This window comes from Ornithodoros turicata, chromosome 3 (assembly GCF_037126465.1).
Source record: "Ornithodoros turicata isolate Travis chromosome 3, ASM3712646v1, whole genome shotgun sequence".
In the NCBI taxonomy this organism is placed as follows: Eukaryota; Metazoa; Arthropoda; class Arachnida; order Ixodida; family Argasidae; genus Ornithodoros; species Ornithodoros turicata.
The window spans coordinates 43635446-43652032 of record NC_088203.1 but is presented as its reverse complement, the minus strand read 5'-3'; the positions used below and the strand labels follow the sequence as shown (position 1 = coordinate 43652032).

The 16587-nt window shown below is 46.7% G+C and overlaps 1 long non-coding RNA gene across 1 annotated transcript in view; it reads right to left on the bottom strand.

The window, feature by feature from the left end:
• The window catches only part of LOC135388448 (uncharacterized), a 211458-nt gene extending 199355 nt beyond the window's left edge, over positions 1 to 12103 (bottom strand). Inside the window, exons 1-3 of the long non-coding RNA XR_010421383.1 lie at positions 12066 to 12103; positions 10955 to 10997; positions 8483 to 8726 (exon numbers count right to left, since the gene is read on the bottom strand). This is a non-coding gene — a long non-coding RNA (uncharacterized LOC135388448). The remainder of the gene's footprint in view (positions 1 to 8482; positions 8727 to 10954; positions 10998 to 12065) is intronic.
• Positions 12104 to 16587: the final 4484 nt, after the last annotated feature.

Genomic DNA, 16587 nt, shown 5'->3' with positions numbered 1-16587 from the left:
TAAGGCAGGTTGACCTTGTCTGGTTTATGACCGTGGCCTTGCGACAGGCGAGGCAAGCTTTCTTTTTCGGTAGTGTCAATCACGACATGGAACAGGATGCGATGTCTGCACCAGGTCCGAGTGGCGAATGTCCCCAAAGGCAAGTATTGTCTCAGTTTCCGTACGTTTTTTCCTAGCTTACTGTTGTTTAATGTAATATATTGTTCATCCTTTCCGCCGTGTTTGGTAACATGCCATACTGTATTATGCAGCGTCTCGCCATCCCGCTACCACTTCGCGCTTTGTTTTATTTTATTTATTTTTTCTCTCTCTTTCGCAAATGTCGGCGACGTCACAATATTCTGCAGTTTTGTGTACAGTGTGCTACAGGGCAACATATTTTTCATGCAGACAAAGTAGCAACGTTCTGTCGCCATGTAGCTTCGGACCCCTTCGCTGTCACAAGGGCAATTTCGTAGCATCGGCCAGTCTGCAGGATTTCGGAGACCTGAGCAGCAGGACGCAAAGGATAGTGTGCCTTCGGTCAAAGTGCAAAAGAGAGGACGTAAGGACTATCTGTAGTCACCACCTCTACCTGTATACGAAGGGGTATACAATTATGCTCGCGTCGAAAAACTGCGTCGATCCGTTTGACGTCCACAAAAAAAAGAAAGACAGGGGAACAAACGTGATCACCAACAACCTTGCGAGTTCAGCTGCTGGCCTAAGCCTGGTTCCTGGCGACAGATTGTGCCCCAAGTGCTACATGAAAGCCAACTCCTCGCGTCTGGACCCGGCACAAGCCCAGAGTGTGCCGTTCCACCTGTAGCATCGTCTGCTGTTGAAGAGCTTGAACACCTTAGCCCTCTCAATGCTTCATTCGCTGCCTTAGGTGAAAGTCCGGTCACACGGAAACTTGCATTGAGCAGAAGGCAGGCGTACGCGAAAAGGAAATTGGAACAAGCCCGTAAGACGCTTCAAGCAAGACTTCAGTCTTCCCTAAGGGTCAACATTTCCGACGTGAGCGCTGAGCAAGGTGTCTCATCTGATTACGGGGCACTGCTACGTGAACTGAAGGAAAAGTTCCAGAAGGAGAAGTCTCGGTCCAAGCACGTAGCCATCATTACTGTAGCGCCACATTCATGGAGCCGCCAAAAGGTTGCCAAGTACTTCGGTGCCAGTGAGAGAATGGTTAGAGCCGCAAAGAAGCTACGCAAGGAAGAAGGCGTTCTCTCGGAGCCTGCTGTGAAGCTCGGCAGGAGAATTAGCGAAGATGTGCGAGCATCCATAGCATCCTTCTACGAGGATGACAGAATATCTCACAGCTTTCCTGGAAAGAAGGACACAAAACACGGACATCAAAAGAGAATGCTGCTCTCGAATTTGCGGGAGGCTTACGAGATTGGGAAGCAAGAGAATCCGGGTCTCAATGCTGGCTTCTCAACATTTGCACAATTACGTCCACCGTGGTGCGTACTAGCAGGGGGTCCAGGAACACACACCGTTTGCGTGTGCGCTTACCACCAAAACGTTACGCTGATCCTGCATGCCCTCGGAGTAAAAGAAAGCTACAAACAGTTGCTTAGTATGGTGGTTTGCGACATGCAAAAAGAAGAGTGTATGTATGGGTCGTGCAGTATGTGCCCTGGCGTTGACACTTTGCGAGACTATTTTGAGGCGAACGTCGAATGTGATGAGGACCTAATAGGGGACGTTGCGTTCAAACAGTAGGTGCCTGGTTTTCACACAAGACTGGAGACTATGATACTTCCATATGAGGATCTCCTAGATCGTCTAGTAAAAGACATAAAAGACCTCAAAATCCATCACTTTGTGTCGAAGGAGCAGGCGCGGTACTTGCAACATCTGAAATGCACGCTTCGTCAGGACGAAGCTATTGTCTTGATGGACTTCTCCGAAAATTACAGTTTTGTAGTTCAAGACTCCCCCCAGTCATTTTATTGGCACGACAGTCAAGCTACGATTCATCCAATAATCGTTTACTACCGAGACCAGCAAAAGGGAGATAATGGGTTACAGCACAAGACGTACGTCATGCTATCGCATTCGCTTTCTCACGAAAATTCTACGGTACACACCTTCCAGAAGATCTTCCTACAAAGTTTCACAAAGGACTTTCCGCGTATTGAAGCAGTATCCTACTTTACGGACGGTGCAGCATCACAGTACAAAAACAAAAAGAATTTTGTCAATCTTTGCCATCACCAAGGTGACTTCGGTATTCGCGCCTCATGGCACTTTTTCGCGACTTCGCATGGAAAGGGACCATGAGATGGCATCGGTGGAACACTGAAAAGGCTTGCAGCCAAAGCAAGCTTGCAGAGACGGTTTGAGAACCAGATCTTAACTCCTCACGATTTGTACAAGTGGGCAAAGGAGAACATGAAGAACGTGATTCCGGTATGGGTGCCGAAGAACGAAATTGTGATGGTTGTGGGCACACCTGAGAAAAGGAAGAAGCTCGGGGGAAAACGTAGAAGGTGTGACGTAACGGGCACGGACAGAGGTGCACGGGCGATTGGGTTCTGGAAGCGAAGCATTCCTGGCTGACTGTCGGCATCGTCTTGTGGGTCCTACCGCCTGGCTCTGGGTTTGAACGTCCACCTGGTCCTGGGTTCCTGGTTCTGGCTGCGGGTCTGCCCTACCAGGTTCTGGCTGCTGGTGTGCTCCACCGGGTTCTTGCATCTGGCTCTGGGTTGCGTGGTTGCTGGCGTTGCGATGTCCGCCCCCGAGGGTTACCCATGCTCACAGTAAAGTTTCTTATTACAACCTTGTATGACTCTGTCTCATGCTGGCTTCTATCCGAACTACCCTGAGGGCTCTGGCGGCTACGTCCAGTGTAGGCACTGTGAATTGACCAGGTGTCACGTAGGTTGACTCACAGTCTGCCGCATCACAATTTTGGCGTCCGCGACAGGACGTTACGCTGACAGAGTTCTCAGGTCTCGGTGCTAGCATGAGCGGAGAGTTGGAGAAGTGGATAGCGCTTGGGAAATCACTAGGAGTGCGCGACGACGAGCTGAGGGAATGGGTCGAGGAGCAGAGAGCAATGGAGAGACAGACGAGGGCAGAGGAGCGGGCTGCGCAAGCAGCAGAGAGGCAGTTGGACGAACGAGTACTGCTAGCTGAGGAGCGTGTACTCGCGTTGCGTGTCCAAGCCGCGAATCAGGCCACAGCAGCCGTTGGCCCTGACTCGAGCGGCACAGCTAGTGAGAGGTTTCGACCGGGTTTGCACAAAGTGATGCCTGTCGTTGACGAAAAGAGGGATGACCTAGACGCCTATTTACATAGATTTGAAATAGTGGCAGAAGGACTGTGTTGGCCCAAGGAGCAGTGGGCAACAGCCTTAAGTTTATCTCTGGCAGGAGAAGCGCTGGCGGTGTTTGGACGGCTGTCGCCGCAAGAGTCTAACGATTACGAGAAGGTCCGAGATGCCCTGTTAGAGACATTTCGATATACCGCAGAAGGGTTTCGGGAAAAGTTCAGGTCATCGACGCCCGATAAGAAAGAGACAGCCAAGCAGTTTGGGGCACGCCTCACGCACTTCTTCGATAAGTGGGTGGAGACATCTGAAACACCTAAGGAGTTCACGTCGCTGCGTGATTTAATGTTACGGGAGCAGTTTCTTTTGAAGTGTCCTCCGGCTTTGGTCGTATTTTTGAAAGAGGGCGAATGTAAGTCACTTGAAGAGACCTGTAAACGGGCTGATAAATATTTGGAAGCCCAGGGCTTGAGGACGTTGGGAAAGGCTGAGGAGGAGCCGGTAGCACCTAAGAGTGTCGCGAGAAAGCCTACAGGTTGTATGTTGTGTGGCGAGATGGGGCACAGAGCCTCGGATTGTAGGACAGCCTTCACTAGGCAAAGGCAAGGGGCCTGTTGGTCATGTGGAGAGACAGGACATAGGTCAGTGAATTGTCCGAAGAGAGGACTGGAAAGCGGCGCTAAGAACGCTTGTGTTATGGGTGTTGGTTCAGGTCTTGTGAACGATGGTAGCGTTAGTTATCGGGAGCAGCCGCTCGAGGGTCGGTACACAGGATGCACCACGGTACTCAAAGAGTATGTAGTAAATGCTGTGCATTCCAGAAATGGTGACCGGTGTACATCGCTACAGTGGGGTAAAGGTAGAGTCAATGGACAGTCTGTCGAGGTACTCCGGGATACCGGTTCAAACATCGTCATAGTGAGGAGAGGTCTGGTAAAAGACAGCCAGCTGACTGGCCGTTCTGTGGTGGTACGTTTGGCGGACGGGACGCCGCACTGGCTACCAGAGGCAGTCATAAGTATTGCGACGCCGTATTTGTCGGGGAATCTGGTGGCGTACTGCATGAATGCGCCGATATGTGACTTACTGGTGGGCAATGTGACGGACACGAGGAGAACTGAGCGGAAGTCTCCGGAGCCTGCAAAATACTCAAGAAATGGGGCCCATGCAGTCGTAGGTGTTGTTCCACACAGATCGAGCGAGTTCGATTGTGCTAAACGGTCAAAGACAACTCAGTTTTGCCCCTGGTTACACAACTCCGATGCGAAAGAACAGTTGAGGCGTCAACAATGTGTAGACAAAGGTGACTACAGGGGTTTTGGTTCAAACAGCCGACAGTGTACCCCAGTGAATGAGAGTAGAGCACGGGGTATTTGGGCTGACCAGCAGGCCGGCGTCAGACGTTGCTATAGCGAACGTTGTACTAGCGGTACTATGACGGGGAGAGCATGGTACAGAAGTGAAAAGGGCAATACATAAGTGGTGTACAAACGGTTTAGACAGTATAATAAGCCTGTGGTTTCGTTGTGACCAGCATTCTTGTGGAGGGGCTTGGTTACAAGTACGTGGTGTGTCTTTGTATTTTGAAGAATTTCAAATATGTATCTATACAGCTTGAGAGGAAACGACAGTAGTGCGCGCTCTTGAAAGTGGGTCGCATGCAGTCTTCGAAAGTTGTTCGTCAGAAGGGAGTGTGAGAGTTGTTGAACTGACATTTTCTTGGAATGCATATGTCGTTTCGCAAATCATTTTAATTCAAATCGCTCCATTTCCATCGGGTTCATGTAGTGTGTTACACCCCGGCAGTCGGATTTAAAGTACAGGTTGTGCGCGGCTGGACCAGAGTGTGTGTATTGACGTTGATGTTTCGCACTATAGCTAAAGTGACTTAACGCTTTGTGTTTCTTTGAATCTATATATTTGGTTGACAGTTTGCAGTCAGAGGTGGCTAGGAATGGTCATTGATATGTTTACGTCTACTTTAACGGGCATGATATTGAGACATTGGTATCGTATCAGTACATTGAGATTTAAAAGAATGGACAAGAAGGACATTTCGGTTTTCTATTTGGTGGCAGCAAAGTGTCTGGATTAATGTTTTGTGACGTGGAATTGTGATTTTCTGGAGACATTGAACAATTTGTGCTTGTGCAATGTCTTGCGACGTGGGGGGTTATTGTGATGGTTGTGGGCACACCTGAGAAAAGGAAGAAGCTCGCGGGAAAACATAGAAGGTGTGACGTAACGGGCACGGACAGAGGTGCACGGGCGATTGGGTTCTGGAAGCGAAGCATTCCTGGCTGACTGTCGGCATCGTCTTGTGGGTCCTACCGCCTGGCTCTGGGTTTGAACGTCCACCTGGTCCTGGGTTCCTGGTTCTGGCTGCGGGTCTGCCCTACCAGGTTCTGGCTGCTGGTGTGCTCCACCGGGTTCTTGCATCTGGCTCTGGGTTGCGTGGTTGCTGGCGTTGCGATGTCCGCCCCCGAGGGTTACCCATGCTCACAGTAAAGTTTCTTATTACAACCTTGTATGACTCTGTCTCATGCTGGCTTCTATCCAAACTACCCTGAGGGCTCTGGCGGCTACGTCCAGTGTAGGCACTGTGAATTGACCAGGTGTCACGTAGGTTGACTCACAGTCTGCCGCATCACAGAAATCGAAGCGGAAGGCGAGGTTCTTTCATGGAGGTACAGCAAGGCCATCACTGTGCCATGCACAAGAAAATTTCATTGCTTTGTTCCTTTAACACGGTCCAGCATCGCTGCAATGGCAATGTCCTTCTCAGTTGAAAAAACAGTCTTCGCGTTTTCGACGGATAGATCATGCTTTGCAAAAGACAATATTGTGGACCAGTGAGTGTGTTGACATCTTAGTGTCATTAAAACTTGTTGTTGCAGAAATCTTTACTGGAAAAGCACAGGATAAACATATCTGACAGTCTATTCTTGCTTCCCCGTGTCGCAACTTCCTGCGCTTAGCCGCTACTGTCCTTCGGCTCAAACAGGGCAGTGGTGGGAAAATAGCAGCAGGGTCTTTTCTTCGCTTAAAGTATTCTATCAGAGTTCCTTTCCCCTCATGATTAAAAAAAAAATGTCGGTTGTTTTACTATATCTGCATCAGTGCTGCCGCGTGGAGTCATTACGAGTCCCGATCGGGGTGTGGACTCTATGCAAAGTACCTCGCACGAATCTACGGAAATGTTAAATGCCCTGAAGAGTGCTTAATAAATGCTTAATAACAAAGATAATTCGTCCCTTTGTTTCGATAATTGCCAGAATCTTTGCTATTTCCTTCTTCAGCGCTGCCCCGTAGCGACCAGTCGTGATCGCGGTGCGGAGTGTGCAAAGTACGTCGTCCAAAAAAATCATAATTTCGTTTTAACAAAAAGTACTTTTCTAATTTTTGGTATACGCATTCCGGACATCATCGTCTACATTTCTGTGAAACCCGCGTTCTCCTACCTCATTAGGGACATGGAGAAAAATCGTCCTGAAATATGAGTTTTTTTAGTTTTTTCGTAGATTTACGCAATTTTTACTGGTCTAAAATTGCTGAGGATGGCGATCATAATTTTTTTCCGTGAAGTTCTTTCCGTGCACTGTCCCCCTGTAAAATTTCGCGTCTCTAGCCGCAGCAAATTTTTCAATAAAAATTGTCGAAGTTTGTTAGTTCTCGCTTCGCTTGCAAAGACGCTACTGTTGCCACCGCTTGCTCCACATCATCGACGATTAGTTCATTTCGAGGAGACCTGTTTCGAAGCCATTACTTCCAAATTTCAGCTTTCTACGCCAAGTAGAAGCGGAGCACTAGGCTACCAAAGTCAACATGGTTTTTGGTCACGGCGAGATATTTGGAGCCCTCTAGCGGCGAAACTCTTCAGAATTTTGGATTGATGTTTAGTGACCTATCTATCAGAGACCCCACCAATCACCCAGAATTTTTTAATTGAAATCCGTGATGGTCGAGCAACATCATTGGATCACTTGGCGTGGATTGACTCGTTACATACTGGAAATTATGGCACGTTGAAATATCCACAGTGCTTATTGCAACACCTTTATCTAGGCCATATTGTTCATCGTTGTGTAGGTTTGAGTAGATGAAGTTTGGTAGGACTTCATGTGGAATGTTGATTAATGAAATTGTCCATCATTAGGAGGGCAGTTGTGGTCAGCACCAAACATGCTCGAAAAGCATTCGTGAAATATCTCATGGCCACCACTGTCATGGAGGCAGTCCTCGTGGCAGCTACTTAGCTGAATGGCCTGAGAGGTTGCTAGGCTCTGTACTTACTACCACTGAGATGGACTCTGAGTCACCATAGCTGGTATGGTCGCAGTGTGAAATTAATTTAGAGATTATGTGATCGCAAAAGAACATAGGTTTTCATGCATACAGTATGCATCACATATTTCTGCTTCTGATCCCGAGATCGCGGGTTCGAACCCGGCCGAGGACGCCAGCAACTTGGTGGCAGGGTACAAGTTGTTTAGACACGCCGTCTTCCGCGAGGGACGTTAAATACGGGGTGCCGTGTGATGAGCTTTCATCGCACGTTAAAGAACCCTCAGGTGGGCAAAAGCAATCCACAGACCGACCGCTGTGGCGTCGCTCATGATCTCAGTTGTCTCGCGACGTAAACAACCAATTATTATTATTATTATTAAAACATATTTCTGCGACATTGTTGGTCACAAATTTTGTGAAACAGACGTTTCCTCTTATTGATTATTGTGTGTCCTTCGACTGAATCACGGTGCAGAGAAATTATGAGAGGCGGTTTTCGTATGTCGGTTATTTCCATCCACTTGATTGTTCAGCAACCTTGCAATGGCTTACAAGCTTTCTTCAGCAAAGCAATGCTCAGTGTTCAGCACATATTCACTTATGGAGTCGAGTTGATAGTATCAAAATTGGCTATCTTGTTTTTAGAACATAACTATTAAACTTTTTAACGAACTAAACGTTTTCTTTCGTGCAACGTACCAAGAACGATACTTGTGCTGCGAGTAACATGACTACTAAAGAGATGAGAATGAGATGGGAACACTATGTCAAGCGCATGCATGCAAAGCAACGAAAGGCTATTATGCCGTCAGGTGCTAAAAATTGGCCTCGTAGTGCCACTCAATGGGATGTGATTTTGCAGTAGCGATATACTGCAAGTGGAACGGCAGAACTACAATGAACATCATTGTGAAACGTGGATGAATTACTAACCTGACTCTACATGAATCAAGACCTCCGTGGGTTTGCTCGTTCTTGTCCCGAAGATGCTGTGCTCTACCGAGGTTGAAGCATTGTGGTGGAGCTGTTACATGTTGCTCTGTTGTTTGGTGAGATGTGTAGTAGCATTCGACCACGTAAAGGTACCAACATTGAATCTGAATTCCAGTGGGCTACAGTTCTTGATGATGGTGTACTCTTGCAAACGCGAGTAACACTGCCATGGCACTCTCATGATCTGGAACAAAAAGAAAACATTCGTGGCTATGATCATCTTCGTCCTGAAGCTATCACGCCCTATCTGGTATTCTGATAAATCACTGGCATTCTGATAAAATTATAAGTATACGTTCTCGTAGTATGTAACTGATGCAGCTTCTTTGTTGTTTCCTGTTTGTAAGACTCTCTTTGTTTAATTGGAAGTCTCCTTCGCCAGGAATCCTACTAAGTGACAGCATTCATTGCCACATCTTCTGATGAAAGTCACTGAAAAGGTTAGCCAGCTGTAGGACTCGAACCCACATCTTCTGGGCTACCGGTCCAGGGCTCTACCAACTCAGCTAAGCTAACACGCCTTCTCAGCGACTTCCAGGGTGCGTCATCTGAAGGGAAAAACCAGTCACTCTCTCTCACTCATCCTCCTTTCACTCTTACATTTTTGCACACTCATACACACACTCACCTCATTCATGGCTAACCTTTTCAGTGAGTTTCATCATTCATCATTAATTTCTTAGGCAACTTGAGGCTTTGTATGTGATTGTCCCTTCTTTGTTGTTCCAGCCTCAGAACATTAGTTCTCTCATGTTCCACAACTTCTAGTTAGCAGTCGAAAGAAGCAAGTTTGTACGTAACACTTAATTTTGTGTGGAAACTACATACATAGGCTCAGACTTTTCTCAGTTAAACCTGATTATTCCTCCCGAATCAGTTTGGGACAAATTCGGTATAAACCAGATTCCACCCCGAATTTTAACCACATATTGTCACGTTGTATTTGCGCTCTTTGGTGGCAGTTTGGACGCATGTCTCGTGTAAATATTTCAGTGCAACAGTACGCTATGCGAAGCACATGTGATGTAACAGCATGTAACGATGTCATCACAAATCGGAACGTATGCACGTTTGCCTAATATACATGCATTAACCACGGGCATCTTGCTGGACAGAAAGAAAAAAAATAATAACCCCATAACACCCAAATGTATCAGTAGCACCCGATTTCATCCAATTTTCATCCTGAATCTGAGAAAGGAATTTCACCTGGAAAGGTCAGACCCAACATAAACATTATCCTGCTTATCATGTGGTGCTGCTTATACCAGTCAAACGAAGCACTCTACCATCACACTTTTACACAAAAGTTTCAATTCTGCGAAGAAGGCATTGGCTTCCTCAGAGTTACGAGACATTTTTCATGGTAGAACAAGCATGTCCCAATTTTGTGTACCACTCAGGGCTTACAACGAGTTTGAGATGATGACTAAACATGCTGCAAAGACGGTTGCAGAAAACATCCTTATTTCCATTTTTGTATTTTGTGCCTCAATGAAAGGGATACGAATCCCGGCAGAAGTTAATATTTTATACAGAAGTGAGCTCTGACGGCAACAAAATTAATTTGCAAAGGTGTTTTGGTAACATAACCAGGTGGTGAGAAGAATGGCAAATGTTCCTGAATGCTGACCAAACTGTAACAATTACTGTAGCTACTGTATCAAAAATGACTTACCACACACTGATAAAGCAGGTGATGTTACAATATATGATGGGCAACACCTACACAAGACCCACAAGGAAACTCTGACAGAATGAAACATCCGATCAGACTGCCCTCATTCTCACCCCTGCTCCGCATTATTGTTGTTGAAACCCTTAAACATATCCCCCCTCCCCATGTAGAGCACTGCTCATAGCTACTGGTGCTAAGAAGTTCAGTTGACCCATGTATGACTAAGGTTCTTCGTTTTCGGGCTTACGATTTTTCGAATTTGAGATTTGGGGAGGGAGGGAATCGGATGCTATTTACACACGAGAATTCGGGGAACATCGGGTACTACGATCTCTGTTTGATATGTCTGCGGAGAATTTTCAGAAACAAGCCACTGCAGGAACTGGGACAGTTAACGACAGCAGTATTCAAACACTTGCCCAAACTCCATAAAAGCTAGTCTTTGACCCCTGCAGGAAGGGATTATAAAAGGAGGACAAATAGGTTGCCACAAATAGCTTTCTTTGCTGATATGATCCACTATTCCGACGATTTACCTAGAACAACAAGTTGAAGAACCGCAAGGATTTCGAGTAGATGTCAGGTTTTTATTCGAATCCGTGAAAACTTGTTCCGGGGGGAACTATCGTGAAAAATTGGGTTTAACCTGAAAACAAAGAACCCCACGTATGACCCACACTCTGACTTATGCATATTCTTGATCTATACAGCGCTCCCGAAAGCAGACAACCCACCATTGCTATTTCTAGAAGTTGAGTGTAGCACTTTCTGTTCCACCTGCAAAGCAGTCAAAATATTAATGCATGTCCATGAGCACAGCATAAAAGAGGAATAAAATTTGAAACCACTGTCTTATAATCTGGACCATATGTGTAAATCTTATAATCTGGAGCGCAAGTGGTGTCGTCTCCCTTTTTGTCCGTGTCTTCTGTGCGCTTTTCCACCATGCTGTATCCTTACCAACTAGCCCAACGTTGTTTGTTGTTGCTTATAATCTGGACCATATGTGTGTGACAATGTCAAACGGACACTATAACAAGGGTCTCTCATTGTTGCAGCCAAGTTTCTGGGGTTTGGGGAGCACTACCTCAGTTAGGTGTGGAAAAGCGTTCGCGGTTCGACAACATTAGTGGCTTCAGAGGAAAACGAAACGAACTTAAAACGTCAGCGCGGTGACATTTTATTGAATCGAATTTGCGCATCGTTGTGCAAGCACATTTTCGAGTCATAGCAACCCCTTGTAATCGTTGTCAAAACTGTACACAAAATGAGACTTCAACGACAACAGATTTGCTTCGTTTGGTAAACAAATTAAAAAGCCCCAGTGCAGGGGAAATTCTAACCAAATATGTTGGCCCAAACCGGCCCACCGGATTCACCACCATCCATCGGATTTTATCGCGATTTGCTTCCTTCGCTTGTGAGGAATAAACGCAATTATTGTCGCTGCAGTGAGAGACACTTCGCTTGCTTAGCCGCTAAATACGCAATAGACAGAAAACATTGTGATTTTAGGTCAAGGGTTACAATGTTTTCATGAGATAAAGTGACTGTAAGTGTCGACGTTATAAGTTTGTCTTGCGAACTGTAGGATGTTGCAAGCAGCACTGTTTGCCCACATCGTTCTAGGCTCATTTAATGAACGTAAGTCGCATCGAATTTTTGTTGTAAACGAATGACAACACACACTTCTCGTAGGCGCTTTCCACACGTGCATTACACCGCTGTAATACGATATGATACGATATAACAGTGCAGTACGACACGGAATACTGCCAGGTGCACCTAAACGGCACCTTTCGCAACTAAACTCATGACTTGAAACACAAATATGATGTCACACACCTTTTCCACCTTCAGCAAACAAAACTTCCCGCACAAGCACACACACAAACAGTGTTGCCAACATTTTTTCGGCGCTCCCTCCAAATCAACCCCAAAACCCTCTAGAATCTGAACAAAAACCTCCGTTTTTAAAAATATCGTGTATTTTCAGTGAAACAATTAGGTATTGATGATATACTGATATATTCACTTGCGCGGAACAAGATATCACAGGTTTGCATATGAAGGCATGTTCTTCACCGAGCAACGCCCCGACTCGAGTTGAGGTGAGAATAGTGAGAAAATAAAAGTAAAGAGTGTGGATCGAGTCTAGAAGTCTGGCAGAATGCACTGCTTTGCAATGCTATGCTTTGGGATACCTCTTCTAGTCAGTCTTTGAATATCAAGTTTAAGTCACTCCTTCGAGAACTTCGGTTGGTATGGTGACTTCTTCTCTGGATCGGAAGGCTTCCCCATTATTGTGAGGAGGGATATTGTGCCACAGAAGCAAACAGACTCGCGAAAAATCGAAAGAGCTTCACAGAGCATGCAAAAACCAACACGCGTCCGCCGTCACGGAGAGGAGCGGACGCTGGCCGGAGCAGACGCCAGCACACGAAGCACGAAGAAACCCCCGAGTAAGCCGCATAAGGTGTGCAACACGCTACTTTCTAAAACATAAGGCGTTCTGAAACTTCTGGAGTTTGTCATCTGACATTCGTTGATCCTGTTTTGGGGTCGTATTAGCAAAACTTCTATGGGTACATGACGAATGTTGAAATTCCTCTGAAATCCCTCCGAAGTGCAACCGAAACCTCCAGATTTCCCTCCTCCCTCCAAATCGAAATTCTTCCCGCTAGGCTCCTGCACAAACCCTCCAGATTTGGAGGGAAATCCTCCAACTTGGCAACACTGCACACAAACAGATAATCACCAAGCCACCACAACTAACCTGATCCGGATTGGATTGTGGATGCATTTAGAAGTGGGCATGCAGGAGGACTTGGCCTTCGGGAGAGGAAAATCAGTTGCGCTGCGCATGCGCTAGAAGTGATGTCACGTGTCTCTCTTTGCCGCCGCCGTGCCGTCTGCTCGCTTCGCGTGCGCATGCGCTAGCAGACAGCGGTTTGTTTGCCTGAGGATGGGATTTGTGGTTTTTTGTGGTAGCGGTGAAGCAACTTTGCCAAGTGGGTCATTCCAGGCGAAATGATCCAATGGGTGCGCTCGACCCCCCACAATTTTGGTTCAAAAATTACCACCCATTCCTTACGACAGGAAAAGGCATGTGTCCAAGATTTACTCGAAAATATTTGCCCGCTCAGAATTTACGCCGGGTCAAAGTTTCTAAGAATGACGTAAACCATACCGGGAAGTAAGTAGACTAGTGGGCAGAATATTGCAGCTGGACAGGTTTTTGTGGTGCAGAACGAGAGAGCAGGGTCCAAATAATGTGCCAAGGTTAAAATATTCCCGCTTGTTCCACATTTGACCAGTCAAACGGACCCCATTCGCGGGGCTATTTCGTCCTATTTTGGGCCTCGCTAAGGACACTTTCCAGATTAGTGAAAAATCCAAGAAAAAATGAGCATATTAACCACTTCCAATACCATAAGTTAATTTATTTTGAAGATTCAATTCGCAGTAGTGTTTGCTACATTTAATCTCAAAGTTTGTACTTTGTTCAAAGTTCGGTGATTTTGATGCGAATTTTGAAAATGAAGCGGTCGACGGGGAGCAGTAAAAAGGTACGCAGATGATAGCTCGAAATGCAAAGCAAAACATATAGAAAAAGTAAAAAATTACTTTTCCATAAGCGCGAGAAAATATTTTTTGTCAGACATGGTCCGTACGGATCGTGCGGGTATACTGATGGGCGGCTCTCGTAGCCGTGGTTTGCAGAAGACGCCTGCCGGCTGGGTGACAGCTGTACCGTAGTAGTTCTGGACCTTCCTTTTTAAAAACCTAAATTGTCTCTGTTGATATCATTTGTAATTCCATCTTCGGCGTTCAGTCGTCGCAGTAAGAGAAATGCACAACGGTCCGTGAAGTGGTAATGGCGGTGGCGCTGCGCTCACAGGGGGAATAGGCAGTTTTCGCCCGTTTCCACAGCATCAGCGGCAGGGGAAGACTGGCCATAGGACTGGGCCGGTGGGGCTGGATACACATGGGCCGCTCAGAAGGCCGCTTAAGTGGGCCGCATAGTGCTAATCACTACCAGTGTCACGAGTAAATGCTTGCCTGTGCAGTACCACCTCGATGCGCACCAGCTCCGGTGGCGCAGCGGTAACGCGTGCGCTTGGAGACTGGGAGGTCCGCGGTTCGAATCCGCGTGCCGGCTGTGCCGTCTGGGGTTTTTCCTAGGTTTCCCTCAGATGTGTAATAGGCGTATGCCGGCACAGTTCCCCTGAAGTCGGCCCATGGACGCAGCTATCCTCCCCCCGAGCGGATTCCGCTCGGTCTTCCACTTCACCCTTTCCTCTCCTCCTCTCCACCACCTTTCCCTTCCCGAGAAACATGCCGCCTAATCAGGCAGGCAGACCTCTCGGTTCCTCCCAACGACACTCCTCCTCCTCCTCCTCACCTCGATGCGGTAATTTGTGCCGACGTTATCTGTGAATGCACGTTGATGCTGTGGAAGGGCGAAAACAACCTATTCCCCCTCACAACGCAAAGCCACCGCCCTCACGACTTCACAGACCGTTGTACCCATGTTTTACTGCCACTATTGGACGCTGAAGAAGTGGACGCTGGAGGACAAATGATATTGTAGAGGAGGTGGTATTCCTCTACATGAATCCTGACCGGCGATGATGGAATATCCCAGCGGGCAGATGGACGTGGCCTCACGCTAGGACGGTGCCGGTAGACATGGCTGGCAGGCGCAGCAGCGCGCGGCAGCAGAGGCGTGTCGTCGTCGTCTTCCACGGGCCGCCACATCATCAACACAGACCATTTAGATTCTCAAAAAGAAAGGTTCAGAACCGGTAGAGCTGTCACCCTGCCGGCAGGCATCTTCTGCAAAGCACGGCCACGCGAGCTGCCCGTCAGTATACCTGCACGGTCCGCATGTACCATGTCCGACATAAAAAAATATTTTCTCGCGCTTATGGAAAAGTAATTTTTTACTTTTTCTATATGTTTTGCTTTGCATTTCGAGCTATCATCTGCGTACCTTTTTACTGCTCCCCGTCGACCGCTTCATTTTCAAAATTCGCATCAAAATCACCGAACTTTGAACAAAGTACAAACTTTGAGATTAAATGTAGCAAACACTACTGCGAATTTACTCTTCAAAATAAACGAACTTATTGTATTGGAAGTGGATAATATGCTCAATTTTTCTTGAATTTCTCACTCATCTGGAAAGTATCCTTAGCGAGGCCCAAAATAGGACGAAATAGCCCCGCGAATGGGGTCTGTTTGACTGGTCAAATGTGGAACAAGCGGGAATATTTTAACCTTGGCACATTATTTGAACCCTGCTCTCTCGTTCTGCACCACAAAAACCGGTCCAGCTGCAATATTCTGCCCACTAATCTACTTACTTCCCGGTATGGTTTACGTCATTCTTGCAAACTTTGACCCTGCGTAAATTCTGAGCGGGCAAATATTTTCGAGTAAATCTCAGACACATGCGTTTTCTTGTCGTAAGGAACGGGTGGTAATTTTTTGAACCAAAATTATGGGGGGTCGAGCGCACCCATTGGATCATTTCGCCTGGAATGACCCAAGTATTCCGTTCAAGTTCCTCGCTGGATGTCCCGCTCGTCCGTCGATGTTCAACAGGTGAGGGGACGTTTTAGCAACGCCTGCGAGTTTCATGGTCGATTGAAAAGGTAAGGGCGTCTGTACAAAATTGTTCAATGGGCCGCTCTGTTACTACAGATGCAACAAGTGCCAGTCCACTTTTTCTCAGCTGCACCCTATCAGTCCAGGCAGCAGCAGCAGCACCATGTGTATGTACATAACTTCCAAGTGAATTAAGACGCACGAGTGCAATTCTGAAGCTGGTAAGTACGTCTCATGCTACACACCATTCGCGTTCAACGCTCTTATTTTGCATGTGTTGTAGCGAATGATTCAGTGGCATAAACCGGCAGACTGGTGCGTAATGTACACCCATAGTGCCAAGTTGGACTAATTCTCGTGACGTGTTCGTAAAATCTGTGTAATCGGACTATCTAATTGTCACCTGTTCTATCTTAACACCGAAGTCGGTATATGAGTAAGAAATATCGTGGTTTCGGCAATTATCAGTAATCCTTCGTTGTGCTTAATGATTCCTATTATTTTGTATTTGTGCTTTTACTCAGAATTATCATACTGTATTCTTAACTGGAGCAACAAAATTATGAAACACATGAGGATTGTAAGATGAAAGTCACTGAAAAGGTTAGCTAGCTGTAGGGATCGAACCCACATCTTCTGGATTACCGGTCCAGGGCTCTACCAATTGAGCGAAGCTAACACGCCATTTGTGTTAGCGCCTAAGCTAACACGCTAACATTGTGTTGAAACTGAGGACATTGCTTATTTTTACTGA